This window comes from Aulonocara stuartgranti (genome assembly GCF_965226115.1).
Source record: "Aulonocara stuartgranti genome assembly, chromosome: 20".
Lineage (NCBI taxonomy): Eukaryota > Metazoa > Chordata > Actinopteri > Cichliformes > Cichlidae > Aulonocara > Aulonocara stuartgranti.
The window spans coordinates 25,223,568-25,234,401 of NC_138956.1; the positions used below are offsets into that span (position 1 = coordinate 25,223,568).

At 42.5% G+C, this 10,834-nt stretch overlaps 1 long non-coding RNA gene across 1 annotated transcript; it reads left to right on the forward strand.

The window, feature by feature from the left end:
* Positions 1–1,229: 1,229 nt before the first annotated feature.
* LOC309696936 lies at positions 1,230–8,300 on the forward strand. The gene is made up of 2 exons (XR_014273705.1): positions 1,230–7,919; positions 8,042–8,300. It is a non-coding gene; the product is annotated as an uncharacterized lncRNA (long non-coding RNA).
* Positions 8,301–10,834: the final 2,534 nt, after the last annotated feature.

Sequence of the window (10,834 nt, forward strand, 5' to 3'; positions counted from 1 at the left end):
ATTGCTGTGGTTTGAATGGAAGTGACAGACTTGCCTACAAACACTGTCCAGCTTATCTATGAGCTGTAATAAAACTGTGAAAAGTCTGACACATACAAATGGAGACCTTTTTCCTACAAAGTGAGAGTTGCACCTTTGCAAATATGTTGGCTGCAGTGCTGAGATACTTCTTTTACTTTGACGATGAACCTTCTTCAATTTTGGTTTGTGCAGCACTTTTTCAACTTGTACTACCGCTCAGCTAGTAGTTAGCAAGTGTTTGAAGACAAACATGAAAAACTGCAGGCAACCAGGCCACTCTGTCAGCAAACAAATCAATCACTAGGATGTTTTTGGTGCAGGACCTTCTTTGGAAGTGATTTCATCCAGTTTCATTACAGTCAGCATCCTCCAGGAACCACTGCCAGCATGTGTTGGTATGGTACACTTTTCTTCATAGCATGGAGGCCTGGATCAATTACATGTAAAAAAAAAAAACAAAACAAAACACTGCCACCATCATGCAAAAGACTTATATTGCATAAAGGTCAGGATCGTACGTATGTATATTGGATGTATATTGGATTGGTGCATCCCAAGCTCATGGTGGACTCAGTATCTGCAAGGTGCAGCAAGGACCTGTGGATCCACAAGCCCAAAACGTCACCCCTCCACCACCGTGCTTCACACTTGACATAAGGTGTTTGTGTCAAACATGGCACTGTGAATTATTAACAAATATTTCTACTTTGATCTTGTATCCAAAGGAACTTGTTCTTGTGCTTTAATCAACTTAGCAAACCTAAGCTATACTGCTATGTTTTTTAATGCATTTCTGGAGCTCATTAGATGGCAGAGTAAAGAGAGAAAGGAAAGCACGGAGCGAGAGTGTGGGGGAAGACGTGCAGCAAAAGATCAGATCAGAATTGAACCTGAGCCACTGGATTCAGCCTTGCGACATATGGTGTTACACCCCGGCCTAGGCAACCGGCGTGCAACGTATGAAAATAGAAATAAGAAAAAAAACACACGAGAAAAAAAACTAAAGCTCTCCACCAAAATCCCAAAACGAAGGTGTCTCAAACGAAAATATTAACAAACCCATTCACAGCTATTTACAACAGACTATTTATTTACAACAAAACACCAAACTATTTACAACACGGGGGGAGATCGCGACCATGACCAACTGACACACAGGGCTTAAATACATAGAAGGAGCAATCAGGGAATGGACCACAGGAGGTGAAGGAAATTGCCTTCCCGGGTTTCCTCCGTGGCGTGAGCGATAAGCAGAGTTCTGTCCTTTCCTTCTAAGATTCCTAATTATTTAAAGTAACACTCAGGTATGCCATTCAGCTGGGTTAGTTACGACGTCGGGAGCAGCTTGGGAGAACAAGGAAACACAGACTGCTTCAGGTTGTCTTCCCAATCGACTCAAAGGTTTATTTGATACACAGCAGTTTATATAGATGAAAAAAAAGGTTCGTGTGTCAGCTTTCCCAGTTCAAACCGGTACAGACCAAATAAGGAAACGTCTTCCTGCCTTGTGAACAAAGAAGTATCCTGTGTGTAGTTTATCAGCTCAGCTACAATTTATGATCATCCCAGCAAAATACACTCCTAGACATAAAATACAGAGTTCTTTCATTAGTGAATTCTGAAACAAACCACCTAGCCTTTAACGAGCCTTTTCCAGGAGATAAAGAAAAAGGGAGGATGGGAGTAAGGAAGTGGTCTCATCTCTGTGGTGTTTTCGACCTTGGGGTACCAGCTTGTGAGTCCTACACATTAATTCTTGGGTCACAGAGAAAGAGAAAAACAACTAGTAGTTGGGCCTTATTGAGTAACAGTTTTCCTGTATAAAACAATATCCTGTAAATGCTACTATGGTATCAAAATACCTAACAGTTCCCCTCTTTTATTATTTTTTTAAAAATAATAACTCAAATAGAAAGGAAAAATCACAAATGTAATAACATAATATAAAAAGCAAATCATAAAATGTAATAGTTCACAACCTAATGTTCAATATACACATCAGGAACATCATTGGTAACATCTGACACATCCTCAGGATCAATTTGTGCTAATTGCAAATACATTGAAGTGGCTGTACTGGTAGCTATACGGGTTATCATTGAACGTACACAGGGTACCACACAACAGACAATAATCATCAAAAACATGCTGCAACGGTTACAAAGGCTACAATTAGTTCCTTCCATCTTCCAAACGTGTCCTGTAGCCACTTATGTAGCCACTGACCGTGACCTGTATTGGCAATTAGTTCTATCTGCAATGCTTCAAGTTTATTCATAGCTTGTGTGAATGAACCGTTAGGAGCGGTATTATTGGGAATGAAAGTACAGCATACATCAACGGTTACTAGACCACAGGTACCGGTCCAATTAACAGGTAAAGCTAATCTAAGGGTATTATTGCACAACCAATAAGCATGTGGGATTGGTCTGGTCAGGCGCGTGACCATGTGTGATTTAACTAACTCCCCCCAGTCAGTGTCATTTAAGACACCCTCTGGGGGAACAATGATCGATTCTCTGCTCGAACTTGAACTGTGTGTGTGTTCCTCCAGATATGATACAACTTCAGCCACAGAGACAGCTAGCCATGTCTCATTACAGCGTGCACCTGGGGAGTCAGAGAAGAATGTATAGTTATCCTTTGTATAATCTATGTGTGTGTCTGGGCCAGTTAACTTTAGTCTGCGCAGACATATCATACTAGTATTAAAATGGAGAGGGATCTGCCCTAAGGGCAGTGAGGGCTTTAACCTATTCTTAGGGCGTTTCATTGGGGCGCAGGTCCCTGCGGTGTCATTAGATAACTTCAATAATTCGCCTAATGGAGTCTCAGGGTTAGTTGGTGTGTGTGTGTGTCTAAGTAGGCAGTCGAGAGGGCTCAGAGTCAACTGTAAAGCGTCTTTAAAGAGAGCATTATTTCCGCTGATTTTCTCTAGTCCCTCAGTGAGGGGGAAACCGGATATGGGGTATCCTACTATTACCTGTTCTGGATTAGCCTTTGAACAGACATAACAGTTACTGTTTCCTAAATCACGAGCGGCTGTTCTGGCATTTTCATACCAGGCGTTAGCTCCTGTTCTAGAGGGTGCATAAGATGGTTTATTAGTGGCGTCTATGTTGCTATTTACTGATTTTAGGGAGCGTGAGGAGTGCATTAAGTAGGTGTCTTGCAAAATGGAGCATGAGGTATAGTCAGCAAAATATGACCTGCAGAAATGTGAACATGGTTGCAGTCTACAATACAAAATAGCAAAGAGAAATCCTAAGGTTAATGCGATAGATATGATTAATAACCTAAATATATAAAAAAGACAGTTCTTCAGTCGTCTCCTGGCCTGGTCCCAGGTTCGAGAGACATTGAATAAGCGTCGTATGATGACAATGGGCATTTCATTCTCTCCATTATCAGGATGAAATGAGTCTAGCTTTATCAGGTTAGACATCATGTGGTACTTTTGGCTTTCTGTTCCTGCTGGATGTTTGAGTACCTTGTTGTTGTTCTTTCAGACGTTGTGTGTTAATCAGTGATTGCGTGTGTGCACTGGATCCGGGCGCTGGCTCGCCGGAGATGTCATCTACCCGTGTGTGTTTATTTGCTCTAGTTCCGGGCGCTGGCTCGCCGGAGATGTCATCTGCTTGATCCGACGCCTGAGATGGTCCGATTGGGCTGGTCTTAACCCTGCTGGCATGAATCCACTGAGGTTGTCCGTCTGTGAGGATGCTGGTTCTTCGTCACTGCCAGTAAAGCCTGGGGGCTGGAAAACGCGGCCTCCCAGAGTGTCCTTGGTTTTAGTGGCTTCTCCAACATGCGTCTCCTTGTCTCCACTGGTGGAACTGTGGAGGGGAAAGGCTGAGAGAGACAAACTTTCTGATAGTTATTATTCAGTTTTTCTATCAGGTTGTGAACATCAGTGGACAATGCAATATACATCACCTTCTACTAGCGGTGCCCCTCTGGAAGCTGACCATGGTCTTGGAAATAGTCTTATTTCAAATGGAAATAATTTGGTTACTGCAGATTGAGTCATTCCAATCTCACAGAGGACTTGAGGAAGTAATTTGACCCAGGTCATTAAAGTTTTAGCACACTTTTGAATTACTTCTAATGTGAATGAAGATCCTCTATCACTGTTAATCTGGTGAGGTATTCCGAATCTGGGTATTATTTCATTGCTCAACTTTTGACAGACTACTTCTGCAGTTTCTTTTGAGGTTGGATAAGCTTCTACCCATTTACTAAATTGATCCACTATTACCAGTAAGTACTTGATGCTTCCTTGCGCTGGCATATGTGTAAAATCAATTTGTAATGTATGAAATGGAAAATCTGGTTGTGGTAAATGCTGATGTTCTGCTTTTGAGCTACCTACATTAGTTCGCGCACATGTTAGACAGGTTGCTAATATGCTTTTTATTGCATGTGATGTTTTCTCAATTACAAATCTTGATTTTATTGCCCCTATTACCCCTCTTTGTCCGACATGACTCACACAGTGAAAATGTCGGGCAAGGACTGGCATCAGGGAATATGGGAGGGCAATCAAACCCTTAAGATTTTGTATAAGCCATCTCCGTCATCTAAGGTACAGTCATTATTCTCCCAATAGGTGTAATCACATGCAGAGGCTTGCTCTTGTATGAATTTTAAATCAACATTTGTTCCTAAATAGTCTGGGAGTTTAAGTGGCAGCTGTAGGGGCACAGATAATACTTCCTGCGGAGGTGGGAGCTGTGATGCAGCTGCAGCCTTGGCTGTCACGTCTGCTAAAGCATTACCTGTTGCTTCGTCTGTGTCAGCTGTACTGTGTCCTTTCGTTTTTTACAACTGCAACGGCCGATGGCAGCTGTATAGCCTGAAAAAGTCTTTGAACAAAATCACAATTTAGCAATTTATTTTCCATCAGCAGATCTAAATCCTCTCTGTCTCCACAATGTGCCAAAGTCATGTACAACGCCAAATGCATAGCGGCTGTGTGCGTAAATTGTCACATGCTTATCCAAATGTAGCTCACAGGCGCGTATTAAAGCCATGAGCTCTGCTTTTTGTGCTGAGTGAAATGGTAATGAGTGAGCCTCTAGTATGATGTCAGGCACTGTTACCACTGAATAGCCACAAAGAAATGAGTTGTCATTCGGCCTTGAACAGGACCCGTCCACATAAACCGTGGCTGAGTCTGAGATAGGTGTTTGCTCTAAATCTGGACGTGGTGCTGTGGATTCCTGTATACGTGTCATGCAGTCATGAACGTCAAGCCTGTCTGAGCCATCCTGTCGGTCAGAAGAACACAGCATAGGATCAATAAATGTGCTGGCGAATTGGGTGTGCTGCTCGCTTTTATGGTGAGATTTGCATATGTTGTGTAGTTATGTTTGCTAGAATGGTCGTGACCTGGTGATTGGTGTGTAGAATAGTGTCATGTGAGAGTGTAAGCTTCTCGCAGTCCCTTATCATGATAGAGCAAGCTGCTACTGCCCTCAGGCAGGCCGGCATTCCTGAACAATTCAGGCAGCACCTTTGAGTGGCGGAGGTCAGCACTCCCTTTAATGCATTGAAAGAGACAGTCATTTCTGTGGATCACAGTATTCGAGGAGGCTTGTCTTTTTTGCAGCATTCACGCAGAATGTGGTCATGAAAAGAACAGTCTGGTATCCACTGTCTGCAATAGTTCACCATGCCCAGGAAGGACAACATGTCCTTCTGTGTAGTGGGACGAGGGACGGAGGTCACAGCTTTGACCCTGTCTGCAGTCATGGAACGTTTTCCGTGAGACAGTGTGAATCCCAAATATTGAACAGAAGTCTGACAGTACTGCATTTTCTTTGCATATGCTTTGTGGCCAGTCTTTTGGAGGTGCTGGAGAAGCATGTGTGTAGCAGTTTGACATAGTTTTTCACTTTCAGCACAGAGGAGGAGGTCATCCACATGTGGATCAGGGTGCGGCCCTGGAGGAGTGAAGCACCATTGAGAAAGCAGCAGAGCTGTCTATCATGCCTTGGGGCAAACGAGTCCAAGTGTACTGCTTATTTCTATGTGTGAATGCAAATAACGGCTGTGTGTCTTCATGAGAAAAAGGAGCGGAGCATAAATCCACCACGGTAAAATGTGTATGCAATGCATGTCAATATGCTGTGAACATCTGAAACGAGAGGTGGCAGAGGAATGTTGACTGCATTAATTTGCCTTAAGTCTTGTATGAAACGCCATACGCCAGGTTTGTTAGGCTTTGGCACAGGATTGACAGGAGTGTGGGCTTTATTGCTCCTGTAGTCAATAAATCTCCTATCATGACATCTAGGGCTGCGGCTTTTTCCGTGGAAAGGGGACATTGCCTGACATATACTTGCTTTTTGTTTTTTAGCTGTGCGTGATAAGGTATGCAGTCAATAAATCCTATATCATTCTCACTTTTTGACCACAATGTCATATTCTGGTATTCAGCTGGCAACGTAAGTGCAGAAATAGTACAGTGGATAGGGTAGGTTAGATCTATGTGACGACATATTTCGTAACCTATGTCTGAGTTATGTAACAAAATCACTGTTTGACCTTCACTTGTGTGAGCAGTTATCATGTTGTTGAACAGTGTGAGAGAAACAAAAGTGTGGCTCCCAGTCATGGGATTACCTGTTAGTGGCGTCTGTACACGTTTTTTTTTGGCACAGTGTGTGACATAGAGTACCGGACAAAAAGGATGTTGAGTTCATTCTCTGCTGAGGGTCCAGCTGACACAGAGGATGTTCCTTCTCCATCATGTCGGTACATAGGGCAGAGAAAACATAAGCTGTTATCAGTGTCAGCAAACATTTCACCCTTTATGTTAAATTAAATACACAAATTCATTTTTGCTCTGGGTGTCTGCGGCTGCTGGAAAACTGAGCTAAATTTGCACCTCTAGCTTGTCCAACAGTGCATAAAGCGTTTTATGAATACTAGGATAGATTCATCAGGCTTCTGTTTACACATAGTTACTGCATTTAAGTCAATTTTGTCTCTGGACATTGTTAGCAGGAATTTCTTTAGATTCTTAAAGAAATCGGCGACTTTGTCATTATTTACCCTCCTTTTGTCCATAGCGGTAACATTTGATGCATCACGTCGCGGCATTCTATCATATATTTTCTACAGGACTTTTTAAGCAGACTACTTTTCTTATCACAAATGATATTCAACATTTCTACTGACCTGTTTTCTGGCGATAATCGTTCGGGATAAGGCTCCGGAAATAAATTAGAATGCATTGAACTTCTTAAGTTGTAAACAAAGTCAGTCACATAAGCACTCCCGCATGTTCTGGATACGTGATCATGGACGTCTTCACCGATTCGCGGACGTAGGTTACACGTAACCGGAAATGGGAGTTATACTGAGCCGTTATTTGAGACTTTATTTTGTATTTTATTAATTTTTGGTTTTACAGGTACTTTAGATTTTTTATCGGACCTGTCTGTGGTCTTTGAATAATTCTGACTCATGTTCAGTGATTTCCAGAGGGGTTTACACGCTAGGAGGATTTATGTTAGTATTTTCGCTGCGGCACAGCTGAGGTCACTTTAAATTTATTGCTAGCAATTTTTTGTTTGTGTGAGCAACTCTCACTTAGCGAGCAACTTCTCGCTTAACGAGCAACTTCTCGTAAAACAACAGGCAACTTCCTGTGTCTTTCTGCTTTTAATTTACTGCTTTTAACCCTTGTATGGTAATCGGGTCTGTGAGACCCGTTTTCAGTTTTCTTTCGTTTTTTTTTTTTTCAACAAAATTAAATTTAATTATTTACTAGCTTTCTGTGAGTGAGCAACTTCTCACTTTTTAACGTACGTTTCAAGATAACAGGCAACTCCCTGTGTCACTCTTTGATGAGCAACTTCTCACTTAACGAGAAGTATTTAAGACAACAGGCAACTTTCTGTGTCACTTTTTCTGAGTGAGCAACTTCTCACTTTTTAACGTACGTTTAATTAAACAATTAATTATTATTATTATTATTTTTTAAACAAAATTAAAATATTCAAGACAACAGGCAACTTCCTGTGTCCACCAACACCACACAAGGGTTAATTTACTTTATTCGGGGACTGAGGAAGTCAGTCAGTGTATCTCTCTGGATCACTAAGTGAAACTTCGTCAGCATATCCCGTTTTTTTATGGATTCGGGGACTGAGGAAGTCAGTCAGTGTATCTCTCTGGATCACTAAGTGAAACTTCGTCAGCATATCCCGTTTTTTTATGGATCGATCACTGAGAGAGGTATAATATGGTCTCTATATAAATATGAAAGACACATATTTACCTTCTGTCAGGATCCCACTTCTGACACCAAAATTGAAGGAAATTGCCTTCCCGGGTTTCCTCCGTGGCGTGAGCGATAAGCAGAGTTCTGTCCTTTCCTTCTAAGATTCCTAATTATTTAAAGTAACACTCAGGTATGCCATTCAGCTGGGTTAGTTACGACGTCGGGAGCAGCTTGGGAGAACAAGGAAACACAGACTGCTTCAGGTTGTCTTCCCAATCGACTCAAAGGTTTATTTGATACACAGCAGTTTATATAGATGAAAAAAAAGGTTCGTGTGTCAGCTTTCCCAGTTCAAACCGGTACAGACCAAATAAGGAAACGTCTTCCTGCCTTGTGAACAAAGAAGTATCCTGTGTGTAGTTTATCAGCTCAGCTACAATTTATGATCATCCCAGCAAAATACACTCCTAGACATAAAATACAGAGTTCTTTCATTAGTGAATTCTGAAACAAACCACCTAGCCTTTAACGAGCCTTTTCCAGGAGATAAAGAAAAAGGGAGGATGGGAGTAAGGAAGTGGTCTCATCTCTGTGGTGTTTTCGACCTTGGGGTACCAGCTTGTGAGTCCTACACATTAATTCTTGGGTCACAGAGAAAGAGAAAAACAACTAGTAGTTGGGCCTTATTGAGTAACAGTTTTCCTGTATAAAACAATATCCTGTAAATGCTACTATGGTATCAAAATACCTAACAGGAGGGAAACACAGCTGGGGCAAATTAGACCTGACGAGACAAGGAAACGTAAACTGAACACACTAAGATAACAACAGACCTTCAAAATAAAACAGGAAACACATGACAGTCACGCAAAAACAAAACACTGACAACACCGAAACGTAACATTTCCCCCCACCCAAAAATCAAACATGTAACCCCAAGTGAAATGTTTGATCAAAAGCGGATGAAGGCTGGTGGAGGCTGGAGCGGTCCCACGGACCCTCCAGCAGACGACGAAGGCTGGAGCGGTCCCTCGGACCCTCCAGCGAAGGCAGATGAAGGCTGACGAAGTTGATGAAGGCTGGAGCGGTCCCACTGACCCTCCAGCGACGACGATGAAGGCTGGAGCGGTCCCACGGACCCTCCAGCAGACGACGAAGGCTGGAGCGGTCCCTCGGACCCTCCAGCGAAGGCGGATGAAGGCCGGAGCGGTCCCTCGGACCCTCCAGCGAAGGCGAATGAAGGCCGGAGCGGTCCCTCGGACCCTCCAGCGAAGGCGAATGAAAGCTGGAGCGGTCCCACCGACCCTCCAGCGAAGGCGAATGAAGGCTGGAGCGGTCCCACGGACCCTCCAGCAGACGACAAAGGCTGGGGCGGTCCTCGGACCCCCCAGCAAAGGCAATCCCGGACGAGCCCCCATATGTTACACCCCGGCCTAGGCAACTGGCGTGCAATGTATGAAAATAGAAATAAGAAAAAAAAACACACGAGAAAAAAACTAAAGCTCTCCACCAAAATCCCAAAACGAAGGTGTCTCAAACGAAAATATTAACAAACCCATTCACAGCTATTTACAACAGACTATTTATTTACAACAAAACACCAAACTATTTACAACACGGGGGGAGATCGCGACCATGACCAACTGACACACAGGGCTTAAATACATAGAAGGAGCAATCAGGGAATGGACCACAGGAGGGAAACACAGCTGGGGCAAATTAGACCTGACGAGACAAGGAAACGTAAACTGAACACACTAAGATAACAACAGACCTTCAAAATAAAACAGGAAACACATGACAGTCACGCAAAAACAAAACACTGACAACACCGAAACGTAACAATGGTAACCTGCTTGTGAGCTAAATTGTTGCCCCTTCCTTTTTTTTCTTTCTCTCTCTCTTTTTTTTGCTCCTGGCAACCTTTTGTGGAAGCTTGTGGAACCTTTTTTTTTTTTTTTAAATCGTACTGTCATGAACTTTAATATTTAAAAAGCTAACTGAGGTCTGAGGAGTCTGAGATGTGAAATTGGGTTTTTTGCGACTTCTCTGAGCCTTGCACTGTCTGACCTTGAGGTGAATTTGCTGGTTAGTCCACTCTGGGGAAGACTGGCACTTATCTATATTATCATTTTTCACCTGTGAATAATCTTTCTCACTGTAGAGTGATGGACTTCAAACTGTTTGGAAACGGCCTCAAAACCCTTCCCAGATTGATAGGATTGCTTCTCTACAAGAATTCTCTCTACAATACTTCTTGATGTCTTTCCTCCTTGGGATTGTATCAACACACAACTGAATGCTCACCAGTGGTCACCAGAGGTGGGAAGAAAGTAAGGTAACAAAGCACAAATACTTTGTTACTGTACGTAAGTAGAATTTTCAGGTATCTGTACTTTACTTAACTTTCTACTTTTACTCCTTACATTTGTAAACAAATATCTGTACTTTCTACTCCTTACATGTTCAAAACTGGCTCTGCTTTATGTTTAATGGTATATTTTATAGTATTTATACTCAGGGGTTAAAGTAGTTCAGGTGCCCTTAAGTTATGTTTGCGGTACTTCAGCATCTAGCTAT